Raw genomic sequence first — 20,782 nt, 5'->3', positions numbered from 1 at the left:
CGCCGTCGTTGGCCGGCCGAGGAGGGGTCCGTCTGGGGCAGGTGGCCTCGGACGTTTCCCGTGCGGGTCCGGTTTCTACGGCTGTCTCTTCTGAGGCGCTGGGCGGGAGTCAGGGGCAGGTGGCCCCGGTCCTTCCGGCACCTCCGGCTGTCGAGACGGCGGCGCCCTCAGGCTTGAGGGCTGTGGTGGGGGGGTGCTCAGGCAGGCGGCCCCGGCACCTTCTACCCCCGGCGTTACGTCCGTCCGCAGGGGGAGTCCTTCGCCGCTGCCTCCTCCGAGTGCCGCTACTCGGGAGGAGGTTATTGCCTTTGGCGGGATCCCAGACCCGGTCTCTGAAGGGAGACGGATGAGTTCTCGTCTCCAGGACTATCCGGAGGTTGATGACATGAAGCAAAGGTGCGCTATGAGGGCGGCCAAGCTTCGTGACATTGAGGTCACAACCGGTATGTCAGTCAACTTATCCAATTCTATTTTGCATTTTTCTAAGGATGAGATTATTAATAATGCAAATCAAGTAGGGGTTTCGCTTGGGAATAACAATTCTGAAATTACCAACTCGGTTAACGATCTCCTTGATCTGGAAGCGGAACGTGCTTTAGAAACCATTAGAAACCTAGCGGCAGTGAGACCTATGAATGATGCTGAGATTGATGCGTTGGGGGTGAGAGTGCTTGACAATTTTTGTGCGGACCTTGTTCCTCCCACTGTTGAATCCGAGGAGGAGGAAGTTAGTGTAGAGGATGTAGTGATTCAACCACCAGAGCCCGGTTATGAGGACCGGACGGAGGTCAATAGTAAACCAAAACATAAGTGGAAGCGGAAGGTGTATCCCGCGTCCGCGGTACGTAGGAGTGCTAGGATTCGTACGGCCAAAAAATTCCATGATGACTTATGAAAGGAATATTCTGGAATAGCAGAGGTCTGAAGGACTTGGCTAAACGAAGGTTTCTCGCTGAAGCGTCTTTAGAGCATCGATTAGATTTCATTGACCTCTCTGAAACTGGTCGGGGTAATTTTGCGCCATAGTTTCTTAGCACGCTTTCGGGGGGTGTCGATTTTGATTGGCATTGCCTTCCCCCGCGGGGGAGATCCGGTGGGATCTTGCTTGGTGTGAGGTGTGACTCACTGGAGGTCCGTAGCGTTGTGATGGGTGACTTCGCGGTCAAATTTCGGGTTAGGTCTAAAGCAGATGGGTTTAACTGGGTTCTGGTGGCGGTTTATGGGGCCGCACAACCTGAGCTTAAACCGGAGTTTCTGGCTGACCTGGTTCGAATTTGCGGGTCCGAGCAACTCCCAATTCTGGTTGGCGGTGATTTCAACATCATTCGGAGGAGAGAGGAAAAGAATAACGATAACTTTGACGGAAGATGGTCCTTTATGTTTAACACCATCATTGAGAGCTTGGATCTGAGAGAGATCGAGCTTTCTGGTCGAAAGTTTACCTGGGCCAACTCTTTGCCTAATCCGACATATGAGAAGTTGGATCGGGTACTAGCAAGCGTCGAGTGGGAACAGAAGTATCCTCTCGTGACGGTTCAGGCTCTCTCGCGCGGGATTTCGGACCACACACCTTTGTTCGTGGACTCAGGCGAGCCCAATCATGTGGGAAACAAAAATACTTTCTCCTTCGAACTGGCTTGGTTTGAACGAGAAGGTTTCCTAGATCTAATAGCCAGGGAATGGGCTACAGATAGAGGAGGCAAATCGTCTGTCGAGAGATGGCAAAATAAGATTAGAGGAGTTTCCTACGGGGCTGGGCTAAACACCTTAGTGGGACATATAAGATTGAGAAGGACAGGCTTCTTGCTCTTATACAGTCTCTCGACATTAAAGCCGAATCAACAATTTTGCAACCTGCTGAGTTCCAATTTAAGCTCGATGCGGAGATGAGGTTCAAGGAACTTCTCCGCGAAGAAGAGTTGAAGTGGGCGTTGCGGGCTAAAGTTCTCAAAGTGATCCAGGGGGATGCGAACACTCAATTCTTTCATCTGATTGCTAATGGCAAACACAGAAAGAAGAGAATTTTCCAGCTTGAGCAAGAGGAAGGAACAATTGTTGGTCAAGACAATCTGAAACTTTACATTACCGAGTATTATAAGCAGTTATTTGGACCTCCGGAGGATAGTGCTGTGTCCCTCGATGAGTCCAGGAATGAGGATGTGCCTCAACTAACTGCTGCTGATAATGATATTCTGGTTGCTCCTTTTTCGGAAAAGGAGGTTTTTGATGCCATCTCACAGATGAAAAACAATAAGGCTCCCGGGCCGGATGGGTTTCCGGCGGAGTTTTACAAAAAATGCTGGCATATTATTAAGGGGGATTTACTTCCTATGTTCCATGATCTCTTTTCTGGACGGCTTCAACTTTTTCACTTAAATTTTGGAACAATAACACTGCTTCCTAAGAAGACAGATGCTCTGAGGATTGAGCAGTTCAGGCCAATATGCCTGCTGAATGTTAGTTTCAAAAATTTTACCAAGGTTGGGACCAATAGGCTCACACAGATTGCGCATTCTGTGGTGCAGCAGTCTCAGACTGCTTTCATGCCGGATAGAAACATCCTGGAAGGGGTGGTGGTCGTGCATGAAACGCTCCATGAAATCCATTCGAAGAAACTAGATGGAGTTATCTTTAAAGTGGATTTCGAGAAGGCGTACGATAAAGTTAAGTGGCCTTTCCTACAACAGGCCTTGCGTATGAAAGGTTTCGATGAGGTCTGGAGACGCCAGGTTGAATCTTATATGCAAAAGGGGAGTGTTGGAATTAAAGTTAATGACGACATAGGTCATTACTTCCAGACACACAAGGGCCTAAGGCAAGGGGATCCGATGTCCCCTATCTTGTTCAACATTGTTGTGGACATGTTGGCAATTTTGATAGGAAGGGCCAAGGAGGTTGGCCAAGTGGGAGGCCTGGTGCCTCATCTAGTTGATGGAGGGATTTTCATTCTTCAGTACGCAGATGATACTATCATCTTTATGGAGCATGACTTGGTAAAAGCGAGAAATATGAAGCTGGTGTTATGTTTATTTGAACAATTGACTGGGCTCAAAATTAATTTTCATAAAAGCGAATTGTTCTATTTTGGTAGAGCCAATGAGGAACAAGAGGCTTACAAACAATTGTTTGGGTGTGATTTGGGGGCTTTGCCATTCACATACTTAGGAATTCCAATCCACCATCGTAAGCTCACGAACAACGAATGGAAGTGTATTGAGGATCGATTCAAAAAGAAACTGAGTTGCTGGAAGGGTAAGCTCATGTCATACGGAGGCCGTTTAATTCTTATTAATTCAGTTCTCACGAGTATGCCTATGTTTCTTTTGTCTTTTTTCGAAGTCCCAGTTGGTGTTAGGAAAAGACTGGACTTCTATCGATCCCGTTTCTTTTGGCAAGGTGATGAGCTAAAAAGAAAGTACCGTTTAGCAAAGTGGGATATCATCTGTAGACCGAAAGACCAAGGGGGTCTTGGGATTGAAAATCTTGAAGTTAAGAACAGATGTCTTCTCAGTAAGTGGTTGTGGAAGTTATCTAGCGGAACTGACGCCACTTGGGCACAAATCCTCCGTAATAAGTATCTTCAAACCAAAACGTTGTCTCAGGTCACAGTAAGACCGAATGACTCACCCTTTTGGAAAGGCCTTATGAAAGTAAAGCTTTCATTGTTTCAGAGGACAAAGTTTATTGTTGGTGACGGTGCTAGTACGAGATTCTGGGAGGATACTTGGCTCGGAGGGGCGCCCCTTGCCATCCAATACCCGTCGTTATATCGTATTGTTCAACGACGTGAGGCTTTCGTTGCAACGGTGTTCCATTCGATCCCCCTTAATATTCAGTTTAGAAGGCCGTTAGTGGGTAATCGTTGGGAAGATCGGCTACATCTAGTTACGAGACTGATGAATGTCCAACTTTCACAACAACCCGATAGATTACGCTGGAATCTCACTAGGTCGGGTGAATTTACAGTTAAATCAATGTATGTTGATGTCATCAATTCGAGCTCGATTCCTAGCACCAAGCATGTGTGGGATGTCAAAGTTCTTTTGAAAATCAAAGTGTTTATGTGGTTTCTACACAAACAAGTTATTTTAACGAAGGACAACTTGACAAAGCGTAATTGGACAGGGCCTACTAGGTGTAGTTTCTGTGATCGGGGTGAAACAATTAAACATCTTTTTCTTGATTGCCCACTAGCTAGAGTTTTATGGAGGACTGTCCATATTGCTTTCAATATTTCTCCACCGAATTCAGTCAACACGTTATTTGGAACATGGCTAAACAGGGTAGAGCCCGGGTTAGCAAGACATATTCGTGTGGGAGTGTGCGCCTTGGTGTGGGCGCTCTGGAATTGCAGAAATGATTTGGTTTTTAACAGAACAACAAACATTCATTTTTTGCAGGTTATCTTCAGAACTACGGCGCTGATCCGTTCCTGGTCGCTACTCACTCCGACGGAGGCCAGGGAGCGTTTGGTTACTGGATCTACCCGCTGGGAGACGGTAGCTCGGGATATCTTCAACCGGTTTGGATGACGGTCATGTAATAGGATAGGCAATTAGTTTCCCTGTCTATTTTCGAGCCAACCGGTTGTGGTTTATCTCTTTTGGCTAGTCAGTGTATCTAGCCTTTTGGTTCTGTGTGAGCCTTTTGTCTTATCTTTTTTTACTTGCGGAGACATTGAGACCTTGTTGAACCATTTTATTAATAAGATGGCCGTATGCATCATGCTGATGCAGAGGCCGGGGAGGCCCCCTTTTCGAAAACAAAAAAAATTGTCCAAGGGAATAGTATGTTGTGTTCCACTTCCCCGATGCTACAACTGCCACTTTGCTCCGCGTCATCCAGACACAGGCGCACTTGGCGTACTCTAAAGATAACTGGGATCAGTGTGGCGGCTCTTGCTTTGGTCTGTATGTCATGTGTAGTATTTATTCTCTTGAAGAGGAGGAGTAAGAGATCTAAACATTCAGATCATCCATCATACACGGAGATGAAGAGCTTCTCATATGCTGATTTAGCCAAAGCGACAAATGGTTTCTCTCCAGACAACTTGGTTGGTTCAGGGGCATATGGATCAGTATACAAGGGTGTACTTGAGTCTGAAACAAATGGAATGATTATTGCTGTAAAAGTTTTCAAGCTTGATCAACTTGGAGCACCAAAAAGCTTTGCTGCCGAGTGTGAGGCCTTCAGAAACACTCGTCATCATAATCTTGTAAGGGTGATTTCTGCCTGCTCAACATGGGACAACAAAGGGAATGATTAAGGCTCTTATTATTGAATACATGGCTAACAGCACCCTAGAGTGCTGGATTTATTCGGAAACGAGAAGACCATTGAGTTTGGGCTCCAGAGTAACGTAACAATCGCAGTGGATATGGCTGCTGCACTGGATTATTTACATAACAGTTGCATGCCCCCTATAGTCCATTGTGATTTGAAGCCTCGCAATATGCTACTAGATGATGTCATGGGTGCCCGTCTCAGTGACTTTGGGTTAGCCAAGTTCCTTCAAAATCATAACTCTTCAAGTACCATTACTTCTTGTTGAGTAACGTGATTGTATTAGGAAACATAGCTTAGACTAGGAAATATTCTGGCTTGCCTTGTACTCCAAGTAGATCATGTACTCCTATACATATGCCCACGAGGCTCAAGCAATACAACGAACTATTCCCCCAATCTCCCTCTCTCCCTTCTAACATGGTATCTATCGCAAGTCGATCCTAAACCCTAGCCGCCGCCGCTTCCGCACCTGCGCGCCGCCCCCGGGGCGGTCGGCCTCCATGACCGCCGCCGGGGGCCGCGCCGCCCGTACCTAGGGTTCGTCCGCCGGCCGTGTTGACCGGCTGTCCTAGAGAGTTTTTTTTCCGATCCTTTGATCCGGGTTTTCTCTCTCTCTCGCCGGTCGCTTTGATCGGCGTCTACTTTTTGGTTTTCCGATCTATGTGATCCGGTTTGTGTCGCCCACCGCCGCCGTCGACCCCGTGCGCCTCTACTCCAACACCGGCGCGATTGGCCGGCTTCTTCACCGACCCGGCGGCCTCGCGCGTCGTCCGCGCGTCAGCCCGCCGGTCGCCCCGACTCGGCAGCCTCGCGTCATGCGGCGGCCCTTCACCGCCGCCGTTCGCGCGACGTCCCGCCCGTCGATCTACGCCGGCCGTCACCGCCCTGCTCCGACCGGGACTCCTGCATCACCCCGACCCGGTGGCCTCGCGTCATGTGGCGGCCAATCATAGCCGCCCTGCCGCCCGCCGCCGCCGGCTTCATCTCGGACTCCGTCGTCACCACGCCTCCACCAAGCAGCGTCCCTGACCTCGCGCGCGATCGGCTTGATCACCCGCTCGCCGCCGCGATCCGCCTCATCTATGCCGCGGGACCGACCTGGCCCGTCGGTTGCACGCGCCTCCGCAGGTCCCGTGAAGATCGTCCCCGAGTTCAGCGCACCTCTCCACCGATCGAGCATCGGGCTGCCGCTGCCTCGCCCCGTCGGGCCGCAGCGCCGCTGCCCCGTGGTTCTTCTCCCGGCTGCACCGACCCGCGTCACCGCTGCGTCGCCCCTTCGGGCCGTAGTGCCGCGGCCCGCGGTCCCCCGCCGCCCCGAGGGCGTCCGCTCTAGGCCGTCCCGTGGCTGCGTCGACCCTCGTGCCGCCGCTGCGTCGCCCCGTCGGGCCGTAGCGAGCGTGGCACGCGGTCCACGCCGCCGTCCTGAGCCGTCCCCGCGGTTGCACCGACTCGCGAATCGCCGTTGTGTCGCCCCTTCGGGCCGCAGCGTCGCGGTCCGCGGCCCCCGACGCCGCCCCGACGCGCCTACCGCCGCTGCGTCGCCCCTTCGGGCCGTAGCGCCGCGGTCCGCGGTCCACTCCGCCGTCACCGCGCGTCGACCTCCCGTGGTATGCGCCGCGCCGTCTCCCTTGGCGCGGGAACGCCACCGTCCGCGCTGGTCTTCGTCATGTTGTTGGGTTCTACTCGCCTACTTCGAGCACCGCCGCCGCGCTCCTAGCTTAGCCGCCGCCGCCGCTGTCAGGCCGCCTCCGCCGTTCTTCTTCGGCCGCAGCCGCTGCTACCCCTGTAGCCGTCGCCGCCGCCCGTCCACCTCCCTTCATCTTCGTCAAGCACCAGCCCGTCGCCAGCGTTGCCGTCATCTACCCCGACCACTTCGTCTACTCCGACCACCGTTGGTGACATCGACCCCGTGCCGATGGACGCCACAATCGTCGTTGAGTTCTTCTCTGCTGGCCCCTCCGACTTCTCCGACATGGCGTACAGCTCGTGCAGGTCCCTTGTAACACCCTCGATGCGACTATATCTCCCACGTGTCGAGGCACGACTTAGAGGCATAATTGCATTGAAGGCATATGTCGCAAGTGAGGTAATCTTCACACAACCCATGTAATATATAAAGGAAAAAGATACATAGTTGGCTTACAATCGCCACTTCACACAATTACATGAATAAAGCATTACATCAACCAAATACAATCAAGGTCCGTCTACGGAACCAAAATAAAAGAAGAACCCCAAATGCGACAAAGGTCCCCGATCGACCCCAACTGGGCTCCACTACTGATCAACTAGAACGGAAAACAACACAGAGGACAAGATCTTCAACGAGCTCCTCCTGAGCTTGGTTGCGTCATCTGCACGGACTCATCGGCACCTGCAAGCTGGTTTTGGAAGTAACTGTGAGCCACGGGGACTCAGCAATCTCGCACCCTCGCGATCAAGACTATTTAAGCTCATGGGTAAGGTAAAGGTATGAGGTGGAGCTGCAGCAAGCGACTAGCATGTATGGTGGCTAACATACGCAAAAGAGAGCGAGAAGAGAAGGCAAAGCACGGTCGATAAGAGTATGATCAAGAAGTGATCCTATAACAACCTACGTCAAGCATAACTCCAACAACCGTGTTCACTTCCCGGACTCCGCCGGAAAGAGACCATCACGGTTACACACGCTGTTGATTCATTTTAATTAAGGTCAAGTTTAGGTTTTCTACAACCGGACGTTAACAAATTCCCATCTGCCCATAACCGCGGGCACGGCTTTCGAAAGTTCAAATCCCTGCAGGGGTGTCCCAACTTAGCCCATGACAAGCTCTCACGGTCAACGAAGGAATAGACCTCCACCCGAGACGTTCCGATCAGGCTCGGTATCCCGGTACAACAAGACATTTCGACAGGGTAAAACTAAACCAGCAACACCACCCGAATGTGCCGACAAATCCCGATAGGAGCTGCACATATCTCTTTCTCAGGGCACACTCAGATGAGCCAGACGTCGGGTAAGCCAGCCCAGAGTTGCCCCTGGTAGCCTCGGACATCGCTCAGTTGGACCAACACTCAGAGGAGCACTGGCCCGGGGGGGTAAAATAATGATGACCCTCAGGAGCGTGACTCCCAAGGGAAAAGAAAAGGCTAGGTGGCAAATGGTAAAACCAATGTTGGGCATTGCTGGAGGAGCTTTACTTAAGGCGAACTGTCAAGGGGTTCCCATAATAGCCCAACCGCGTAAGGGACGCAAAATCCGGGAACATAACACCGATATGACGGAAACTAGGGCGGCAAGAGTGGAACAAAACACCAGGCATAAGGCCGAGCCTTCCACCCTTTACCAAGTATATAGATGCATTAATTAAATAAGATACAACGTGATATCCCAACAAGTAAATAAATGTTCCAAATAAGGAACGGCCTCCAATCTTCACCTGCAACTAGCAACGCTATAAGAGGGGCTGAGCAAAGCGGTAACATAGCCAATCAACGGTTTGCTAGGACAAGGTGGGTTAGAGGTTTGACATGGCAATTGGGAGGCTGACAAGCAAAAGGTAGGCATCATAGCATTGGCATAGCAAAAGAGCGAGCAAACTAGCATAGCAAAGATAGTAGTGATTTCGAGGGTATGATCATCTTGCCTGAAATCCCGCAAGGAAGAAGAACGAGTACATGAAGAAGACAAACGGAACGTAGACGAACGGGTCCTCACAAACTCGACGTTATCGGAACCAATCCGAAGAAGCAATCACCGGAAAAGAAGCACACAACATAGTAAACAACCAACACATCAACATGGCATGATGCACAATCAAGTATGATGCATGACCAGTTTAAAGAAGCATGTCATGGCAAAGAGCACAAGCAATCCTACAAATTAAGTGGAGCTCAATATGCAACGGGTTGCATATTGACGAAACACCACATCAATTATTTAGTTCTCTCTCGTTTATGTACCCCAACAATATTAAATGTTGTTAAACATGGCAAGAGGGTGAAGCAAAACAAAACTACCTATCTAGGCAAGTTTAAATGAGGCCGGAAGCAACGAACAACAATTCCGGAAACTCCCCATGAGCATATTATAGATTTGGTACTGTTCTGCCCTAAACACAATTTTAGAGTTGTTAAACATGCAAGATGATGCCACCATGTTAAACTAGGCAAAATTCTACCCCATTTACATATAAAGATTATTAAAAACGGAGCTACGGTTATTTAGTTATGAATTAAATCATTTTAGCATGGCATAGGAGCAAATTAATGCAAACAACATTTTAAGCATTTCAAACATAGATGAAAGTTGGATATTATTAATCTACACAAAATTCTGAGCAAGTTTCATATATAAAACATTTTAATCCGATGCACCAATTGTGAGTTATTAAATGCATGAACATGAGGGTCTAATCTGCAAAACTGGCAATCTCTGGATAAATAGCTAAATTCGTAGAACTGGGAAAAACATGGCACGGGCCGCATCTGAACAGTGCACTAGGCAAGACCAACGGCAGGAAAAAAAATAACAAGAGGAGGGGGCGCTGGGGCGGCTCACCCTGGGCCTGGCCCGGTAGAGGAGGAAGGAGGCCGAGGCGAGGCCGGCTGGAGCTGGGCCTTGGGGCGCTCGCGCTGGACCGCGGGGAGCTGGGCCGGCGATGCTGGCCGCGGATCTGGGCTGAAGGCGGGGGCGGGCTGTGCGAGGGGGATCTCTTCCCCGACCTTCCGCCGAGGCCGAGGCGACCCATGGTGGCGGCGGCAGAGTCCGGTGATGGCCTGAGGCGGCGGGGCGAGGCAGATCCGGCAGGCGGGCACGGCGGGGCCTGCGGGAATGGACGGATCCGGGCACGGGGAGCCCGGATCTGACCGCGGTGGTGAAGATCCGGCGACGAACGAGGTGGCGGCGGGGAACTCCGGTGATGACCGGCAAAGGGGCGGCGGCGCTGCGCAGATCCGGCAAGGCGAAGGGGAGGCGGGCGCGCGTGGGCTGCGACGGCGCTGCAGATGGGCTCCGCGGGCCCCTCTCGGGCCTGGCAAGGCCGCGGGAGGTTGGGGGAGGACAGGGGCGACGTGGCGGCTTCCTGGTGGTGGAGGGCGGCGGCTGCGGCGGCGCTGGCCGCACAGGCGGCGCCAAGTGGCGAAGGCGATGTGGTCGGGCGCGGAAAACGAGGCAGAGGGGAGAGGATTAGGGTTGCACCGTGAAATTTTGGAAGGGATCACGTATTTATAGGCATAAGGAGCTAGGAGAGTCCAAACGAGGTGCGGTTTTCGGCCACGCGATCGTGATCGAACGACCGAGATGATGGAGCAGAGTTAGGTGGGTTTTGGGCCAAATTGGAGGGGTGTTGGGCTGCAACACACACGAGGCCTTTTCGGTCCCTCGGTTAACCGTTGGAGTATCAAACGAAGTCCAAATGATACGAAACTTGACAGGCTGTCTACCGGTAGTAAACCAAGGCCGCTTGGCAAGTCACGGTTCAATCCGGAAACGTTTAATCCCCACACATGAAAGAAAGGTAGAAATGACCACCGGAGAAGAACGGAACGCCGGATTGCAAAACGGACAACGGGGAAAATGCTCGGATGCATGAGACGAACACGTATGCAAATGAAATGCGCATGACGACATGATATGCAATGCATGACACGCAAGCAATGACAAGGCAACAACAACGAATAACTGAACGACACCTGGCACATCGGTCTCGGGGCGTTACATCCCTCGTCTACGCATGCCCGGTGCTGGCAACACTGATGCGTGCCTTCATCCACGACGTGTTCCCGGGCCTGGCAAGCCTGGTCGACGTTTCGTCAACTTCGTCTTCGTCCGTCTACGCATGCCCGGTGCTGGCAACGCCGGCGCGTGCCTTCGTCCATGATGTGTCCCCGGGCTTGGCAAACCCGCCGCGACGCGTCGTCAACAACATTTTCTTCCGGGCGCACCCCTACTTCGACACCACTGCGCCCATGCTAACTCGGCGCCCTCTTGCACCCGCAGCTCTACGGCGACTTCCTCGACACCGGCCACCTCGACTCGACATCGACCACGGCATTCTTCGCACGGCTACCTCGACCACGGCTCCACCACCCACGCTCTTGGCTACATCGACAACGGCACAAAGGGCTACCGCCTGCTTGAGCAACCTCGTTGGTTTCCACTCCAGCCACGACTCCGCGATGCGTCGACCATTACGACTGGGGGGGGGGGGGGTGTCCGTCGGCTTGCCTTCGGATTCTTCTCCAGTCTCACCGTCTGCGTCTCTACCGTTGTGACTGCGGGGGGATGTTGAGTAACGTGATTGTATTAGAAAACATAGCTTAGACTAGGAAATATTCTGGCTTGCCTTGTACTCCAAGTAGATCATGTACTCCTATATATATGCCCACGAGGCTCAAGCAATACAACGAACTATTCCACCAATCTCCCTCTCTCCCTTCTAACACTTCTACGAGCTCAGCAGGACCAAGAGGATCAATTGGATACATTGCACCAGGTAAACATTTACTATATTATTATTATTATTATTATTATTATTATTATTATTATTATTATTATTATCTTTACTCCCTAATATGATTCGGGTTTCACTTTTCCTTTATTCAAAAGGAACCTTTATATAGTTTTCAATAATCATTGTTCTAAGATAACTGAAATTTAAACAATGCAGAGTATGGCATCGGGAACAAGATCTCAACAGCGGGCGATGTGTATAGCTATGGAATTATCATCCTAGAAATGCTCACGGGGAAACGCCCAACAGATGAGCTGTTCAAGAATGGCCTGAGCCTTCAGAAATTTGTGGGAAATGCATTTCCTACGAAGATCCACGAGATACTTGATCCTAATGTCATCATCCAAAATTTGGGAGACGAAGGCGTGGACATAAACCTAGACCAAGGAAACCATGCAATGGTGGGAATGCTGAGCTGCATTATGCAGCTTGCTCAGCTTGGTCTCTCATGCTCCACGGCGACACCAAAAGATCGGCCGACAATGCCGGACGTCTACGCAGAAGTCTCCGCAATCAAACGAGAATACTCAGCGCTGCGTGTCAAGGAATAGGACATTTTGGTTTTTGCTCGCATGTATATTACTTACGGGTGAGCTGTACTCTATGCTCAGTTTGCTCAAGTGACTGAAAGATATGTTCCTGAGTAGCCTCTTGAAATGTAGGATTCTATGGTTTCCATTTTGTTCTGGTGGTGATATTTCATCAAGAGAAATACTGATCCACCGCGCGTGATAAAAGTGCGGAAGAAAACATGTTGTCAGGCTGCAGCATAAGGATGTCAAGGCTGACTGTCAGATTTACTCTGAAAGTCTGAATGTGTTGTGTTATTATGCTACAAGAGGAACTATGGTGGACGCCTACTGCCCATTGTTTCTCAAGTTAAAAACGTTGGCACCAATGCATTATACACTATCAGTAGCAATTATCCTTTCATTGAGCGCATGATGCTACGGTGTGAATTGTTCCGTGAGAGATCTCTTGTCTAGCATAAGGCATAGGAATGCTGCATTCATTGCTCTGGCTGATTTGGCTGTTCCGGATTCAGCTTCAGGCAAATTAGTTGAGATAAACTATAGGGGTGGAGTGCAGTGAGAGTCAGGCACTCTGTCTATGCATCCATTTAAGTTAGAACTCGGAGTAGCTGGATTAGAAATTACCCGATCCATTTCGAGAGAGCACCGGAGCAGGCGAGCTCGACCCAACCAGCGTTCCTCCGTGGCGCGGAGGCGGCCGCAGAGGGTGGCTGGCCGCGCCGCGGCGGTCGGCGGGGGCAGAGGAGGGATCGAATCGAGTCTAACCAGTAACCAGACGTCCAGACCAGCCAGTGCCCTCGGTGAGGTACTACTGGGTTGGGCCTCGGGCCGAATCTCAAGCCTGTATAATTTGGGGTAGCTTTTTCTTTTCTAAAGAAAAAGAAAATCACTAATTAGGTGTACACTTTGCAAATGTCGCTGCCACCTTCTTTGATTAATTGCTCTCAGAAGAACATGAAAAACACAAACCAAAAAAATAAATCAAACCAAAAAGAACCCGTAAGCACAGTTGTGTTTTTAACTTTCTTTTTGGAAGGTGTTCCTCTATCATTTTGGGGAGCACAGTTATGCTTCTCGCTGAAGCATGAACCATGCTTCTTCATTTTTACGAAGCACATATGTGCTTCTTCTAGAAGCACATACCGTATTTTTACTTTTCGAAAAGCACATACCATGCTTTTTTCTTTTTCGGAAAGCATAATTGTGCTTCCTAAAGAATAAAAAAATCTAAACCTAGAAAACCAAACAAAAGCCAATAGGACAAAATAAAACAAAACAAAAAACCGAAAATGCATGCAAAAAAAAACCTGAGGATGCGCTCAACACGACACGTGTCGGTGCCTGAGCAGACCACTGGGCACGCTTCTAGTCCAAGAAAGTGACCGCTACTAGAGCCCATCAAGGGGTACCCTTTGTTAATTGCTCTCAGAAAAGAAGGTTATTTTTTTTTGCGACAGGAAAAAAGAGAGCTTAAGTTGGGGTAAGGAAAAAAATATAAGACAGGTTCAAAATTCCAGTCTACTTTAGTACTTTACGCCTGTATGAGTAGTAACAAAGAGATCAACCCATTCAATTTAGGCTGCATGTAAGAAATAAACAAACAAGATTCAAAGCTTCGAAAGGATTTGCTTGTTGATCTCTAGCTACCTACCTACCTAGTCTAATTCAGAGCGTATATGCCAAATTTATAGATAGATATCAATAAAGTTTCAAATGTGTGTTAACGAAAGTGTGATACCAAATTTATAGATAGATATCAAGAAAGGTTAGTGTTGCTTTCCTTATACTCGAGGTTAGTTAGTGCTTGTGTACCTCTGTGCTCAAATGTTTGATGTCACTGCTTGAATGAAATGAGCTGTAACGCTTGTGTAGAAGCATACAAGAGCACAAGCAAACAAAATTGGTCAGCACACTTGGCTACGTGGCCCTTCTTCTCATATGAATGCCAACTCACGCTGCAAGTGGACTCGGGCCGTCGACGGCGCCCGCACAAAAACCCACTTAATTTGTGCTCGTGGACGCCCGCGTAATCTGCGATTTAGAAAGTGGGCTAAGTGGGCTGACCCACGTTTTCCACATATGACCCACTTAATTCCTTGTTCCTGTCTTCCTCGTTCCCCTCTTCGTACGATGCTACTAGGGTAGGGCACGCCGCCGCCGCTGCCGCCGCCTTCCCCATAGCCGGCTTAGCGCTGTCGTCCATCTTCCCAATGGTCGATCTAGTGCCGCCGTCCACCTACCCAATAGAAGCCGCAACGCCCAGATCCATCATCTCCATGGACGCCGCAGCGTCGCCTTCCGCCTCCATCGTAGCCGCACCAGCACCGCCATCCACCTCTCCCACAGCTGCACCAGCGTCGCGGTCCACCTCCCCCACGGTTGTACCAGCGCCGCCTTCCAACTCCCCCACTGCCGGACCAGAGCAATCATTTATCTCCTCCATGTCCGCCCCAGCGGCGCTGCCGTCAACCACCACCATGGCCGTCACCAGCGATGCTCGCAAGAAGCGACCTCCCTTCAAGAAGAAGAAGATGACTCTAAATATTCAACCTCTATGTTTAAGGTGTTCTTTTCCCATGCATGCAGGGGCAAAGCGTAGACGCCGCAAGCTGGTATCTCGCATTTGGGAGGAGGCCGAGCCAATCTATGATGGTCGAATGCTTGTGGAAGGCCAGTGTAATCATTGCCAACAATTTTTTCCGGCCACACGAGACAGTGAGACCAACCACTTACGTCGGCACTTGAAGTTATGCCCAATGAAAACCGCTATAAATGAAATGATTGACAAGTTGGGTCCTCCTGAGGTGGTAGATCCTAATTGGAAATTTGATGCTAAAGTCTCACGGTTTGAATTAGTCAAGTTGATTGTTGTGAATGAATTGCCGTTCTCTCTCGCGGAGTACAAACCATTTCGGGACTTTGCATTCAGAGTAACATACAATGGAGAATATGGAATGACATGTACTTGCTGTAGCCAGAGGGAGGCTAGCTTTAACAGTATGATAGTTGTTGCGTTCAGTTCAGATTGTAGATTACGTGGGTATACGGCAACCCACGTAGTCCCACTTATTTTATGTGGACATCCCACTTAATCCCACATAATCATGTGGGTAGATGCGGCATTATGTGGGATGACCGCAGGTTGTCCCACTTGCAGCCTGAATGCCAACAAAAATGACTAGACGTTGCACGATGAAATGATTTACAAAGAACCGATAAAGACTTGTGCAAAGAGTCAGCCATTGCATGTATAGTACGTGCGTTCATACTTCTTCCTTGTCCGGCACAGTCACGCATGCATACATCCTTCCACCAACCCCAATTTCTACCTAGCTAGCCCACTTCCAGAATGTCACAGAAGCTAATTGCGTACTCCATGTAAGAGCATCTCCAACAGATCCCGTTTCCTTCAAAAAAAAAATCTAGTTTAAGGGAATTTGAGAAAAAAAATGCTCCAATAAATCCCATGAACACGATTTTTAGGGAAACCCGTATAAATCTGCCCCACAGGTCCCGATTCCCTAAAAAGAATTTAGTTTAAAGGAATTTAGGCAAAAAAATGGTCCAACAAATCTTGTAAACACGATTTTGTTTATAGTGAAACCTGTATAATCTGTCTAGCTCCCCCCACGCCACCCCCCACTTGGGCCTTCTTCTCAGATGAATGCCAACAATTTTTTTTTTCTTTTTGACGGTGCTACGGCGGGTTTACGCCGGCCTGAACCATTTTCATTATAGATAAGATTTAGATACAACACAACCGGTACAAAAGATAGTACCCAACACAACACACACAAGAAGTTACATAGAACAACAGAGACAACAACAAAACTAGGAGAGAGTCGCGACAAACAACCAACACCGAGAACTTAGCACCCATTAGCACTAGGTAGACCGGGAAGAGCGGGAGCTAGCTTTGTTGGACAAGTCGAAGGAGATCCGCCACCGAGAAGACGAAGAGAAGAAGTCACCAGCTGCTTTGCGATCACTCTGCACCTTGAAGAGCTAGGAGAGTCACAGACACCATCGAAGGGCATCCCACTACCTAGGCACGTCACGACGGAGAAAGCCATAGACCGTGCCGAAGGGCAATGTTCCACCGAGACAGTCCTGCACCACCTCTAGGCCACACCCGGCCACCATCACAAATAGAGGGATCCAAAGCACTATGCAAGCAACAAAACCTCAAGCGCCGTTGAAGGGTACCCAAACCCAAGACCTCACCGCCGCCACGAGCCCCCAAGAGATAGGTCAACCCTCAGAATCAGGATGACCAAGGAACCAGACGCCGCCACAGATCACATCCACCGCCACCACCTAACAGCCCGAGCACCCAACAACCGCTCCAAACCAGACATCAGACAACCAAACGCGTATCCATGGCTCCAAAAACAACGCCCCCAAGAGGGGACACACCATCGAAGATGTCGTCGTCGTCCGATCCAAAGAAGGACCTTAGGCTTTCGCCCGGAGCACATGAAAGAGCAAGCACGGAAGCTCCCCAATGACGCCTTCATGAAGGTAAACGGCGCCCGAAGGCGTCGCCATCATTGTTGCCGACTAGGTCGACACAAGGCTTTCGCCTGAAACATCCCGTCCCGGTCTTCTCCGCGAAGCTGGCAACCGAGTGCGACAATATGCAGACCTCCCCGCCCTCCAATCAGACCCAGGCGAGCGTCCCCGCTAGGCCAGAAGGAGGCATCCGAAGCCACAGTCGCTCACCTCGAGCCCCTGTACGTACCGGAGTCAGGAAGACCCTGCTGCCGCCTGCATCCGATCCCTTGCCGTCAACCACCACACCCAACCTCCACCACAGCAGACCCCGCCGATGGCACCACCGCCGACCCCCCAGCCACAGCACTGTTGACCGACGGCCACGCGAGCCACCGCCTTAGAGACAACAAGATCTGGGATCCCCGCCAGACCAGGCATGGCAACGACCCGGACCACCGTGCCTCCAGAGAGCTGCGCAGCCCAGCACCTGCCCCATGACCCGCCATCTCCCGAACGCGGCCACGGGGCCGCTGGTCGAGGAAGCCGCTGCCCCAAGGGAGCCAGATCTGGTGCAGGAGCTCCCCTGGACAGAGCCGTGGCGTATCCCCGGATGACCAGCCACCCACGCCTCCGCGCCGCTCGCGCCACCGCACAACGCCACCCCTGCCGGCGCGCGCCTCCGGACGCACGCGAGTCCCCGCCGCCAGACCGTGCCCCGCGCCGCCAAGCCCAGACGGGAGGAGGAACAGCCGTCCCCGCCGCCGCCAGCGCCGGCGGGCTTTGCCCATCGACGCCCTCCGGCGGCGGCGGGAGAAGGAGGAGGATGAGGGTGGTAGGAGCCGCCGGCGGCTAGGGTTTCTCCCGAGCCGCCCGCACGGGAGCGCCGGGGGGGGGGGGGGGGGGGGGGGGGGGGGGGTTGGGGGGAAACCGTCCACACTATGAATGAATCTAATCAATGCCAACAAAAATGACTAGGCTTTCCACGATGGAGGGCATTTACAAAGAATTGATAAAGACTTGTGCAAGCAGTCGGTCAATGCATGTATAGGACGTGCGTTCATACTCCTTCATTGCCCGGCAGAGTCATGCATACTTCCTTCCACCAACCCCTCATTTCCACCTAGCTAGCCATTTTCAGAATTTCATGGAAGCTACGTATGTGCTCTATATAAGCGCTACTTGAGTTGAGAACCCATTGCACAAACTGTTAACTTGCCACTCCAAGTTCAACAAGTAAGCAAAACATCCAGCTCGACAGAACCATGATGGCAAACAAGTACTCGGCTAGCTCGGTTCGGCTGATGCTGGTCCTCCTGGTTTTACTGGTTTTCATTGGTGGCATCCTTGGGCAACAAGGTGGACCGTCCACCTGCGACAACTGTAAGCTAGCACTCGATGTTGTTGTATTTGCATAAATAAACACACATGAAAATTTTGTTGTCTTTCTATCTAACTTGTTTCTGTTCATCATTTTCCGCCAGCTGGACCGGTTCAGAAGAGCTGCCCGCCAATCCGTGGTGGCTCATAAGTATGAGATAGACGATTTCTACGCAGCGGATTTGGTAGGATCTCGCATTGGCCGGCGTAGGAAGCTTTCTATTCTATGTAAACGATAATATATATGATCTTGAGGTGTTGGTGTGTGTATGTTTGTATTTTCACCTGGTTTATAAATAAATAATATGGCTTCGAAAGATTTAGATGCTTTCGTTCGATTCCTTGCACCACATATTATTTCTAGGGCTTCTTCAAGATTTTCGTCAGGTATTTGGATGGTTTTAGATTCACAAAGTTTATTTTCAACCATTTGAAAAAAAAATCTACCAAATCATTCACGAGTTTTCTTTCTGTAAAAAGGAACCCTAACTCTACTTGACTGAGTTAACTCAAACCATTTGAGGTATATAAGATAAAAACTAATTTGCGAACTTGCGAAGCAAAAAAAGAAACAGAGGGAGGAGGTATATAAGAATCCAACTTGATATTGGCCCCTCTCTGATGAATGAATATAATGCGAACAACTGCATGTGAAAGTCAATCAATTCATGGGGAGATTGCGAGGAGCCCTGCACGTTTTGATTTGGAAGACTTCTCTTGACTTCCATGATTGCAGCTCAAGTCATCCAGCAATCCCAAGGCTGCCCCCATTTCGGAAATTGGCACCTTCAAGTATAATTTAGATGCTTGAGAATAGTACCCTGACTTTCCAAATAGTGTAGTACCATACTGAAAGAAAATTTTCAGATTAATGTTGGCACGTGGCTCCATTTAAGTAACCGAATACAGTTTGGAAAACGAGTTGCTTATTTGTGCTACCAGCACCTGAAAAAAGTTCGTGGACACACACATGCATATTATCTTATAGTTGTGCATTCCAATATTTGGAAAGCTCATATTGAATTCCTATATTTTAGTACGCAGGTTTTTTGTTCATGCTTTCTTGTTTGCATGTTACTTGAGAGCATGGGACTTGAGGCCTTGCCGTCTCTCATGCCCTACTCCTCCTTGTCAGAGTCCAGGACTTGTCCCGTTGTCCGTCACCTGTGGATGTTGATGTGGTCATCTCCTACGGGGTAGGCCCATAGTGGTCTAAACCTAGCAAAAGACCATGGGGGGCCATGCCCACATACTCCAGGTATCGGAATACCAACAACATCGTGGGGGTTTACTCACTCGGGCAAGGCACCCGAATGAAGATTCACTAGGATGATAGGAGCATGATTCCAGTGGGATGATCTTCACTCGGACAGAAGTAGCCCAATTGCAAGGAGCGCATTGATTAGGATGTTACTGTAGTCATAAGGGCTTTACTTACGTACATCAAGACGTCCGTTACTGTTAAAAGTGGGCATGTGTTATTACCTATCTTAACTCACTTTGCAACATAGCATGCGATCGAGGAGGGAAGCAAACTTTATATAAGCATCCCCGCAGCATCTAGTTACAGGTTGGAAATCTTTGTACTTAGACAGTTATAGGGAAGAACACACTCTCCAGAGAACATGACTAGGGTTTTTAATTCCTTGTGTCATCCCCCTAGGTCTCGTGTGATCAGGCCTCGTTCCTCCCTATCTCTTACTGTCAGAATTCACACCACGACAGTTGGCGCCGACCTTGGGGCTACACATCTTGCGGTCGATTGCGCAGATGGTTCGTTCAACTTATCGACTTCCGACATGGAGCTGATCCCAGGGAAGCAGATCTTCTTCTGGTCACTTGGCTTCATCGCCGACGATTTGGCGTGGCTTCCTGAGACCCCGCTAGATGCCTATTCGCTGCCAATGCGCGGTGTCACACACTACCGCGCCAACCACTCCGGCGTGCTCCATTGTCAGCGTCCGTCCCATATCAGGCAACTCCACTTGACACTTTGGCTGGCAATTTAAATTTAAGATATATTATTTGAAATAAAAAAGATTTCATGTTATTGAACTTTTTGTGTGTGAAAATCCAAGAAAACTAATTTTAACTTCTAAATCTACGCGATATTCTTTTGTTTAGTGACGGTCAAAACTATAAAAGTCTGACCAGCAGTAACTGTAAAATAATGATGTATATTTTTCTTAGATGACCAAGAAGTTAAAAAATACACTGGACAAGTTCATCTGTTCACCAATGCATGTACTCCACATGATACTCGTGCAAGGAGTCGTCAGTCAATGTACTCCAACTATTGATGCAATTTCTTCGCAAAGCAATTTTGAGTTGTGATGGTACCTAACCATAGATCTCATACTGCTCACATTTTCTGAGATGCGTGCGAGCTATGGCCAACCGAGATGTATTACATACTTCACCTTTTATGTATTTCAGAGTCAATTCACTGCACGGGTCCTATCAGTCAGAAAAAGGACACATGCATGGTACACATCTTTCTCTCTTGTCTGACGCAAGCACATACTCTCACTCTCTCTCTTAAATCCATCCCTTAAATCTTTTTCATACTTTGAATGATTCATATATCTTAATCAAAAC

General features: G+C 49.8%; 1 pseudogene across 1 annotated transcript; it reads left to right on the top strand.

Annotated features, from left to right (window-relative positions):
• Positions 1 to 5,456, top strand: LOC147977241 (receptor kinase-like protein Xa21; annotated as a pseudogene). Its single transcript, XR_015601817.1, has 2 exons — positions 1 to 443; positions 4,401 to 5,456. The product of XR_015601817.1 is annotated as a receptor kinase-like protein Xa21 (transcript).
• Positions 5,457 to 20,782: the final 15,326 nt, after the last annotated feature.

Source organism: Triticum urartu, chromosome 4A, assembly GCF_056163025.1.
Source record: "Triticum urartu cultivar PI428250 chromosome 4A, HENAU_Tu73, whole genome shotgun sequence".
NCBI lineage: Eukaryota > Viridiplantae > Streptophyta > Magnoliopsida > Poales > Poaceae > Triticum > Triticum urartu.
This window is presented reverse-complemented; position numbering and strand designations above follow the sequence as displayed.